Source organism: Vigna umbellata, chromosome 10, assembly GCF_029865625.1.
Source record: "Vigna umbellata cultivar VRB3 chromosome 10, Vumbellata_1.0, whole genome shotgun sequence".
NCBI classification, from domain to species: domain Eukaryota; kingdom Viridiplantae; phylum Streptophyta; class Magnoliopsida; order Fabales; family Fabaceae; genus Vigna; species Vigna umbellata.
Genome location: NC_142174.1, coordinates 5,835,705 through 5,847,370, shown reverse-complemented (window position 1 = coordinate 5,847,370; position 11,666 = coordinate 5,835,705). Strand labels below are relative to the sequence as shown.

Genomic DNA, 11,666 nt, shown 5'->3' with positions numbered 1-11,666 from the left:
ATTGCTTTAGCCTTTGACCTAATTTTGTAAAATTAAAACTTAAAACCTTTCTGTTAGTTATAAAATCAATTCATTAAACGTATATTTACATTAATCTAAACCACAAATTTTGCATTACACCATGAGTATGGTGATAAAACAATACGTTTATTCATATTGCATGCTTAATCAAAGTAGAATTTAACAATATCAGTTACTTGATTGGTGTTAATGTATTTTCATATACAGGATGTGTTATTGGTTGAAACTCGCAACAAATAATAAAATAGGTCTTGATGTGTGAAATTGTGCCATTTGGAGAGATTAACGTTAATCTCTCCATCTCTTTCTACCTATTTGTTGTTCCCACCAACTGATCTACTTCAAAATAATCTACTTCGTAATGCATGCTCTTTATTTCAAATGACTCCATTCGTTGTTAGTTACTTATTACTGACATTGAAAACAAACATCATCTTTCTCTATATCTAACACCTTTCTTCCTCTACACTTTAGATCACAGCATAATGGGACAAGAATCACATCACAAAACCCAGTTAGTGTTGGAGATTTCTCCATTTCCACACGTTCACTTGGTTGTATTCATACACTTCTCTCAAACCCTGCTAAGCCACCTTTCATAGATTGGTATTGCATTCTTGGAGTGAGTATTTCATACATATTATACTACCACTTTTCTCTCTTCTTTTATATGATCATGCTAATTAATCTCTCCATATTGGGTTCTCATAGGTGGAAGAAAATGCAAGGTTGCTCACCATCCGCCAGCAATACCATAAACTTGGTAGGCTTAACTCCTTTTTTTCTTCTTTTTTTCATGGTTTCTTTCTCCTGTATAACAAGAACTGATGCTTTTGATTCAGCCCTACAACTTCATCCGGACAAGAACAAACATCCAAAGGCTGAAATTGCTTTCAAACTTATATCTGAGGTGAGTTTCTGATACACAGTGTTCTTGAGTAAAGAAGTTAATTAAACGCTGATTGGATAATTTCTGTAGGCATATATGTGTCTGTCTGATGCTGAAAAAAAGGAAAGGTTTTGACTCAAAAAGATCTAAAAATTTCTGCTTTGAGAGCAATAAAATTCCATATACATCTAAAAAAGTCCTTGTTCCTGGAAATTCCAATGGGTCGACACGATGTTACAAAGTTCAGAGAAATATTAAAGAGATGGAGAAATGTTGAAGGAGGAGGCTAAGGTTATAGAGAAGTGTCTCCGAGCAAATTTGATGTCAAAGAAAGAGTCTCCACTGTACAATCCTGCATATTACAGACATGGAAGCAGATTTCTGCATAAAGTTGAGAGAGAAGTTCCTGTTTTCAATCCATTGAAATACTTGTACCAAGGATATCCTCATCTCTGAGATCATGTTCATCACAATTGGGAGACATGTTGGTACTTTGATATACAAAATCTTGTGCAGAATCACAAGGGAGAAGCTAAGCATGTGTACGTTGATTGGAAGCAAATCAAGGGGAAGTTAGAGGTTGAAAGGTTCATAGTTGAAGTTTTGCGTACTTAGAGCACACACTTGCAGGCATTAGAAGCAAACACAACAGTTACAACAATTCGCACTGTTGCTCAATCTTCACCACCTCATTTGCTTTTATTTTCCCTAAACTACGGTTAAGGTTATTTAAACCTTCTCACTGCCATGCCAATTCCTTGCCCCTCATTCCAATTAAAAACTAATCTTTCTCAATCAAACAACATCATACACTACTGCCACAACAACATCAAACAGATTCAAGAACATTGTAACTCATAATGAATTTTTAAATGTACAACTTACCTCAACCGAGATAGCCCTTGACGATGGCAACCTTTGTACACCACGACAACGACGCAACCACACAACAACCACTCCAGCCAAGTCCCTCAACCAAGTTCCTTCAATCATATACTAACAAGTGAATGAAAAGTAGATGAAGGCAGCAACACTCTAGGCTTCAGCAATATGAACATGACAGTGTGAATGAAATTCTATGGAACTTACCTCTACCAAGATACCGCTTCACGAGCACGACAGCAACAGAAGCCCACAACGGCCCCTCCAACAAAGTCCCTCAACCTCCACACCACCAACCCTCAACGAAGCAACCAACCCACGACGAACCCTAGCCCAAGACTCCCAAAACCACCACGCACCGTGAACGAAGAGCGATCAACGCACCACTCACCACCGTGACGGACCACCACCGGTGACTAACCGAGAAACTGACGGAGGGTGAAGAAAGAGAGGGAAGTGTGTGAAGAAAGGGATGAGATGGACGAAAGCGACGAAGCTGAAGAAAATCAAATTGGGGAACGAAAAACCCAATTTGGGACTTAAATTAGTCAGGACGTTACCGACGCTTACAAGCCTTCGGTAATCATCTCAATACCGAGGGCTTCAAAGCTTTCGGTAAAATGTCGTCTGTAAATCGCGCTTTTCCAGTAGTGAGTATATCAAGATGAGTTCGCCCCCAACCATACCACTGCACCTTCCACTATTAGAACCATACCACAACACCTTCCCAACCACTTCAAGTATATGTAGGATAATGTAATATTTGGCTTGAATATATAGTTTTATGTATAAATAATGTATTAAATATTATTACACAATTTAATGTATGAAATGAATTTTATTTTGTTTGTTTAATTGAATATGTTGATTAATAGAGTATATTGATTATAAATTGATTGGATGAGATCATAATACAGGAAAATTGATTAAAGGTTAAAAAAAATGATTTTTCGGCGGTTTTGGAGAACCCTAATAATTACCGGCGGTTTTGTGAAAACTCTTGCAAGTATCGGCGGTTTTTGAAACCCCTAGTAATTATCGACGATTTTTATGAAAGCCCCTCTGTTAGTACCGGTAGTTTTGAAAACCCCCCAAAATCGCTTCAAAAATCGTCGGTAACTATGATGTTGTTTTTCCCAATGATTTTTGTAATCACGGGAAACGTATTTAAGGGGGTTAAAACCCTCAGTAACTTAAAAAAACACTGGTAAAATTGGATATTTTTGTAGTGTAAAGGTTATTTTGGTGTCAAAATATTATTGTTTAACATTTATATATTTTTTTCACTTTTGATTGACATGTCTTATCATATAAATTAAAAATATAAAAAGCATAAAAAAAGTGAATTTAATTAAATATTTATACTTTTTAACCGTGGATATTTATTAAAGATATTTCATTACAAATTTTATCCGTAAATTCTAGAAATGTGTTCTCTTATTAAAACATAATGAAAAGACATGTAAGTATAATTTTGAACAAGAAAAGAATGAAGCTACAAAAATCATTACAGACACCACTCTTGAAAGTGTTACAAATTTCGACTACAATATTTTATCCTTATAACAATGTCATTATTTTGTACTTGTAAAACCTTTGGTTTAGAGAATAATTGTAACATAAAAACATATAGCATAATCCAAATAAGATTACAAATAAAAAATTATTTAAAATAATAGTACTTAAAATATTAGAAAATGACTTTTAGCCCAACTCAACCCCACAAAACTGGTTTGTATGGTGAGGTTTGAACTCCACGCTGAGGTATAGACATCTCGAGTGTAAGAGTAGAATTAATGGGTGGTCTAATAGTGGCCCGACATCAGGTGGAACAAAATGCCCACATAGATCTTGTTAGCATAGGCTCCAACCATGACTCTGATACCATATTAGAAAGTGGTTTTTAAGCCTAACTCAATCCCACAAAACTGGCTTGTATGGTGAGGTTTACACCCCACTTATATATTATAATTTGTCCTTATCTCTAGTCGATGTGGGATTTCCAGCATAAACATGACAATATATATATAATTGTTTTAAAAGAAAGAGTATAAATGGATGTCTATTCTCTTTTAGATACAACTCTTGCACCTATGCCTTTATCTATTCATTCCCATAGTATAATCATAACACTTCAACACATAAATAAAAAGTACTAATGATAACCTTATATATGATAAGAGATATGAGTGGTTTAGCCATCCATATCAACATATACTTATTGAAAGAATATACTTTAATAATTTTGTTTCTCTTAATGACATAAGAATAATAGTGTGATTGGAGGATTTATTTATGGAGACATGAAATATTTCGATTATGGGTCAATCAAAGTTATCTATAATTGTATTATGTGTGTCTTTCCATTAAGGTTTTGTCCTTTTTTTACTGCTCATCTTCGATCTTCATTAAGTTAAGCAAGTGATTACTTGCAGAAGGTACTTTAATACCAAAATCAGTGATAAGTATTCTTTCGGTAGTTACAATAATTAATATGTAATAAACGCAATCATCTACCTTTTTACCTTAAACCTATATTTATAGTTTTCAGGTAGACTTTGAATTAACGACATCTTAATTACAACCCAATTGTTAATATCCGTGTTTTGCTTTAAGCTAATGTTAGTGTTAATCTGGTGACAACTTGGTTGTTCAGCTAGTCAAGTGATGAATCGATGACCATATGATTCATCACGTGCATATGATCATACGACCATATAATACACAAATACATAAAAAAGAAGGGCATTACCGAAGGCCAAAAACCCTCAAAAACAGCCCGAAACCGTCGAAAATTACCGAAGGGCATAAGCCTTCGGTAATTACTGAAGGATGGAAGCCCTCGGTAATTACCGAAGGGTAGAAGCCTTCGGTAATTACCTAACGTGGGTAATTACCGAAGGGCATAAGCCTTCGGTAAGTTCGAGGCAGATCTAAGGCACAATTGTATTTCTTATGAAACCAAACAAACTTGTATAAATTGTTCACAACACAAACAGACCTACATAACATTTTCCAATCACATACAGACTTGCATAATGTGCATCTCAATAATGCAATGATTGATCAGAAAAACAATATAACATCTGTATCATCCAATCATCCATAAAACATGTATTTATAAATAAAACATAAAACAATGTAACATAATGATGTTCTAACATCCAAATCATCTAATTGATCTAACATCCAAATGATCTAAACTCGAAATGTTCTAATATCCAAATGTTTCTATAACAACTAATAACAAAATAAAACTAATAATGTACATAGTTATCATCAAAATGATCTTCATCATCCTGCTCGTCTATAGATGGCTGGACTGGTGTGGGTGATGGACAAATTTATGAACACCAAATTATGATGTCACAAACTTGTTTTCAATCGGCAAGTATGACCGAATCGTTCAAGTAATAAAACTTGGTAAGACCAAGTATCGTTCTTCCCAAAGGACTCACGGCCTAGTTTAGTTATGTGATTTCTTAATTAACTAAGACTTACAAACGAATTAATTGGGGTTTAAAATGCAAAACAGAAAATAAACATGTATGCATGAATTGTGATCAATGGCAAGAAGCAAAAGATAAACACTTTCAATGAAATTTATGTATGGATATGTTGTTGGGGTTCAATTTCATCTTATCCACTCTCATATATTTTAGGAATTCAACGATCAAATCACCATTGTTAATGCCACTCTCTAATGTACCTTTCCAGAAGGCTTCTCCCTAATCACGAGTTCATACAATTCCTAGCATTCCTAATGATTAGTTCATAAGTTCAGGAGCTTAACGACAACCAATATAAAATTGGGAGAAATTCCCCAGATCTAGACTTCCCCGTACGTTCCCGTATCGACAAAACCAATAATCATGCATCGAATGAGTTAAACCATGCAAGCATTAAACAAAGAGGAAAAACCCTAACTAATGATGAAAGAAAGCATAAGTCTTAATTAAAAGATGTAAAAGCAGATTCCATATATGAGAGTTTCACAAGACTACATTGATTCCCCAACAAACATAAAGAGGTTAGTTCACCATATTCATGGTGAACCTAAATGAATTACAATGAAAGAATGAAAGAATAAACCCTAAAAAGGTGAAGCGGAAGCCTCAGCATCCAAGATCCTCCTTCAAAGGGGTGGTAGAGAGAGTGTTTGCTTCGTTTCTGCCAAAGATACAAACCCTAGGACGTGCAAGTCCTTAAATAGGGCATAAAAATAACATAAAACAAGTCCAAGCCCATAAAAACAAAAGAAAACCGGTCCAAGCCCACTTAGAATGCCGCTCAGCGGTATTTTACCGCTGAGCGGTACTAGCGCATGATCCATTTTGCCCCCCAGCTGCTGTTTTGCCCCTCAGCGGTGATTTCGGCACCCGAAAAGTGCCGCTCAGCGGTATGTTTCCGCTCAGCGCCACTCGGTCAGACTTTTTCTGCGTTCTGGTTGGTTTTTCAGCATTCTGGTTGACTGGTTGACTTTTCTGGTTGACTGGTTGACTTTTCTGGTTGACTGGTTGACTTTTCTGGTTTCTTGTTGACTTTTCAGCACTCCAATCTTTCGGTATTTCAATTCTTCTTTCAAATCATTCAATTAGCCTACAAAATCAAGGGAATCTTGCACAAAACCATTAAATTCACTTTCAACTCTCTTATTCTCAAAACTAAAGAAAAAATATGAATTCAAGCTAGTTTCTAAGTCTTAAAGGTTGCTTTTGGTATCAAATTTAAGCATAAAAATAACGGTTTTTCAACCGTTATCACAACCCCAAACTTAAAACTTTGCTTGTCCTCAAGCAAACAAGATGTAACTCAATCTTCCATCAATCCATATAATGGTTCACCACATTCAAAAATCCTTCTTTCAAGACAAGTAAATACTCAATTTAGCTCATCATCAAGACTTCAATCAAGATGTGCACATGCTTTTAGTGATCACTCAACACATACTATCCAACAAATGCTATTTTCATGAATGATCAATTAACTAAGAAAAGATGTTCTTATGTGTTCATGGAATGTATCCTCACTAGATAAAGTGTTTCACTCAAACACACAAGTGTATAGGAGATATTCACTCATTCACTCTACTATTACAATATCACATGAATCAACTTTGCCTTTCATTTAACCACAATCAAAAACACTTATCAGCAAGCATCATCACAAGGACTTTTCTATGGCTTATAACGTGGCTGGGCTAACAAGAAAATTGGTTTTTCTAGATCACAAAACCCTTGAGTTAAGAGAAACATATAAACACAATCATTCTTATTTATTCCCAACTTTCTTTTGCATTGAGCTTTGCTTTTTCTTTTCTTTTCTTTCTCTTTTTCTTTTTCTTTTCACATACTTAATTCTTAGCTCTTAGCTCAATGCTTTCAATTTCCCTTTCTATTTTCCAACAACCCCAAACTTGAACATTTGTTAATACCACAAAATATTTTCTACTTAACTCAAGGTAAAGCTTTTCAACAAGGGTTTTCAAATCATGTTCAAGGCTAGAGGTTCAAAGGATATAACACATAGTGTTCTCTTTTAGTGGGCTCAATTTATGAATTTGGCTAATAGAAGGGTTATCAACAAATGGCCTTGATCATATGATGCAAACAAGAAAGTAATTCAATCATAGAAAACCTGGGCAAAGTCATTCATGCTTTCACAGTAATAGTATTCAACAATAACAACTCTGGAGCTCAAAACCTCACATATAAGCTCATTCACATTCCACATATAACATCCTGCTTAGAATCATAATCACAATTATAACATCTTGCATTTGTTCACAATGCTTGTGAACCACCTGTATAAGCATATAATGTGCACATTCTCAACATCAATCAATATCAAAGCATCATCAGGCATTACTTATCAAACAACAATCCTAAGCAAACCATCATGACAGACAAAGTTTCCAATTGAGTACATCAAATCCTATTCTAAAAACAAAAGTGATTGATAAAACAAATCCTACTTTAGTGCTTTGAAAAACTCAGCCCCATCAATGATGCTCTCTCCCAAACCCAAACTTAGATGGAAAACTAGTGAGAAAGTGAGTGGAAGGGAGATTTTCTAAAGAGGAATGAAAGGAAAAATGTAGAGAACCTTTGGAAAAATGTTTAAGAGTGTGTGTGCAGAGAAGAATCTAAAAATAAAGGCCAAAGCGTGACTTAGGGTATAAAAATACCCTAATGGGCTCGGGTTCCGCTAAGGGGCAACCTAAGCCCCTTTTACGATAGTACCGCTCAGCAGCACTTTCGTGCTGTGCTTTTCTTCTTCCTAGCTTACCCTAGGTGCCTTCTACTCATGCCCCTCACTTGCTCCCTGCAATTAATTTCTCAAATCACTCAAACATTCAAACCCTATCATGCAACTAAAGCAGAATCAAAACAAACAATACAGATAAAATCAATCAACTGGGTTGCCTCCCAGGTAGCGCTTGTTTAACGTCACGAGCCTGACCCAAAATCCTCCAGCACCCTTCAGTAGATGCAAATCTTTCTTACCAACACCCATCAGTAGGTGTATACAAACATAGTATCCTTCAGTATATACTCTTCCGCCTAACATCCATCAGTAGATGTAAACCCTGTAACAAACTTATAACAAAAACAAAAATACCCAAAAGTTCAAAATTACATCACCAAACCAAAAATTAAAAATTCTTAAATCACTGGGTTGCCTCCCAGCAAGCGCTCTTTTAACGTCACTAGCTTGACCCAATAAAGCTCATGTTCCATCTTCTTTTTCTTCTTTCTACTGAACTTCTTCAGAAATTTGATCAAACCAGGAACCTGTTGTAGTGTCTCAATCATAGGAACTTTAATCTCCAATTTCTTGAAGATTTCCATGAACCACTTAAATTTCTTTTCCTTCCTATGATACTTCTTTGTATGAGGAAGAGGTTTTTCATATGATTCTTTCTTTTTTTCTCTCGTCCTCTTTTTCTTTTCTCTCACTTTCTTTTTTTCTTTTCTTTTTCTACTCACTTTCTCAATCTTCACACAAATTTTCTCTTCTTTCTCTTCTCTCTCTTTTCTCTCTTTTCTCTCTTCTCTCTCTTCTTTTTCCAACTCAACTTTTTCAACATTTACACTCACTAGCATTTCACACTCTTCCCCGGGGTTAACCTCAGTATTAGCCCCATAATTCTTGTCAGGCCTTTCTTCCAACTGCTTAGTAATCTGACCCATTTGAATCTCCAAGTTCTTGATAGCAGCTTCAGTGCTCTTTTGAGAAGATTCAGTTTTCTGTATGAATTGCTGAAGAGTTTCTTCCAACCTTGTTGATCTTTCATTAAGTGTAGACATTTGTTGCCATAAGGTTGGTTGTTGCTGTTGTTGTTTGTGAAATGGCCCTGATTGTCCAGCTTGCCCACTTTGTCCTTGACCAATACTTGGGTGTGGTTTCCACCCTTGATTGAAGTTCCCCTGACAGTATGGAAATTGATTGGCCATGAAGTTAACATCCTCTAAAGCTTCCACTGGAAAGGCGCATTGACCATTTATATGGTCTCCATCACATAATTCACACATCTGTGGTTGAACCTGTGCAACAGTCTTTAACTCTTTTGGCAGTTGTGCAAGTATCTTTGTGAGATTCTCCAATTGTTGAGTTAGTATCTTGTTCTGTGCAAGCAAGGCATCATTGGTTTGTAATTGTAGAACTCCTTTTTGTTGAATAGGAGCTCCTCTTTCACTGTTTAGTTCATTATCATTTGTAGCCATATTTTCAATGATTTCTGTAGCTTCCTCTGGAGTTTTCCATTTGATATTTCCTCCAACTGAGGCGTCAAGCATCATCTTGGTTTGTGAACCAAGACCTCCAAGGAAGATTAGGACTACTTCCACTTCATCGAATCCATGCGTGGGTGTTTTTCGTAGCAAGCTTTTGTATCTATCCCATGCATGACCCAGTGATTCTTCCATGCCCTGCCTGAATGAAGAAATATCTTGCTTTCCTTTGTTGACCTTGAAGAATTGAGTGCCCATATAGTTAAATTCTTGTCCGAATTGCATCCTGCAAGCATTAGGCACAAAACTCTAGAAAATATTTGTTAGCACAAAAAGATAGAGAAGATACAAAGAATAAATGATAAGAAGATAAAAGATAGCAAGATAGAAGATAAAAACATAAAATAGAAAAATGAAAATAGAAAACAGAAAAAAAAAAAAAATAAATAAAAACAGAAAACGAAAAAATTAAAAACAGAAAACGAAAAAAATATAACAAAACAAAAAAAAATGAAAGTAAAAACAAAAAAAAATAGAAAAAAAAATAATAACCAAAAAATAAAAACAGAAAATAAAATAAAATAAAATAAAATAAAATAAAATCAAAATAAAATAAAATCAAATAAAATGAAATCAAATAAAAATAAAATAAAATAAAAAAAAAAAGAATAAAAACAGAAAACAGAAAAATAGAAAACAGAAAAATAAAATAAAATAAAAAAAATTCGAAATTTAAAAATAAAATAAAAAAAAAATAAGTCAAAGATAATCAATAATCACACAAATTAACCAGTTAAACCACGAGTCCCCGGCAACGACGCCAAAAACTTGATGGACAAATTTATGAACACCAAATTATGATGTCACAAACTTGTTTTCAATCGGCAAGTATGACCGAATCGTTCAAGTAATAAAACTTGGTAAGACCAAGTATCGTTCTTCCCAAAGGACTCACGGCCTAGTTTAGTTATGTGATTTCTTAATTAACTAAGACTTACAAACGAATTAATTGGGGTTTAAAATGCAAAACAGAAAATAAACATGTATGCATGAATTGTGATCAATGGCAAGAAGCAAAAGATAAACACTTTCAATGAAATTTATGTATGGATATATTGTTGGGGTTCAATTTCATCTTATCCACTCTCATATATTTTAGGAATTCAACGATCAAATCACCATTGTTAATGCCACTCTCTAATGTACCTTTCCAGAAGGCTTCTCCCTAATCACGAGTTCATACAATTCCTAGCATTCCTAATGATTAGTTCATAAGTTCAGGAGCTTAACGACAACCAATATAAAATTGGGAGAAATTCCCCGGATCTAGACTTCCCCGTACGTTCCCGTATCGACAAAACCAATAATCATGCATCGAATGAGTTAAACCATGCAAGCATTAAACAAAGAGGAAAAACCCTAACTAATGATGAAAGAAAGCATAAGTCTTAATTAAAAGATGTAAAAACAGATTCCATATATGAGAGTTTCACAAGACTACATTGATTCCCCAACAAACATAAAGAGGTTAGTTCACCATATTCATGGTGAACCTAAATGAATTACAATGAAAGAATGAAAGAATAAACCCTAAAAAGGTGAAGCGGAAGCCTCAGCATCCAAGATCCTCCTTCAAAGGGGTGGTAGAGAGAGTGTTTGCTTCGTTTCTGCCAAAGATACAAACCCTAGGACGTGCAAGTCCTTAAATAGGGCATAAAAATAACATAAAACAAGTCCAAGCCCATAAAAACAAAAGAAAACCGGTCCAAGCCCACTTAGAATGCCGCTCAGCGGTATTTTACCGCTGAGCGGTACTAGCGCATGATCCATTTTGCCCCCCAGCTGCTGGTTTGCCCCTCAGCGGTGATTTCGGCACCCGAAAAGTGCCGCTCAGCGGTATTTTTCCGCTCAGCGCCACTCGGTCAGACTTTTTCTGCGTTCTGGTTGGTTTTTCAGCATTCTGGTTGACTGGTTGACTTTTCTGGTTGACTGGTTGACTTTTCTGGTTGACTGGTTGACTTTTCTGGTTTCTTGTTGACTTTTCAGCACTCCAATCTTTCGGTATTTCAATTCTTCTTTCAAATCATTCAATTAGCCTACAAAATCAAGGGAATCTTGCACAAAACCATTAAATTCACTTT

At 35.3% G+C, this 11,666-nt stretch overlaps 1 pseudogene; it reads left to right on the top strand.

Annotated features, from left to right (window-relative positions):
* Window positions 1-506: 506 nt before the first annotated feature.
* Window positions 507-1,366, top strand: LOC148191735 (uncharacterized; annotated as a pseudogene).
* Window positions 1,367-11,666: the final 10,300 nt, after the last annotated feature.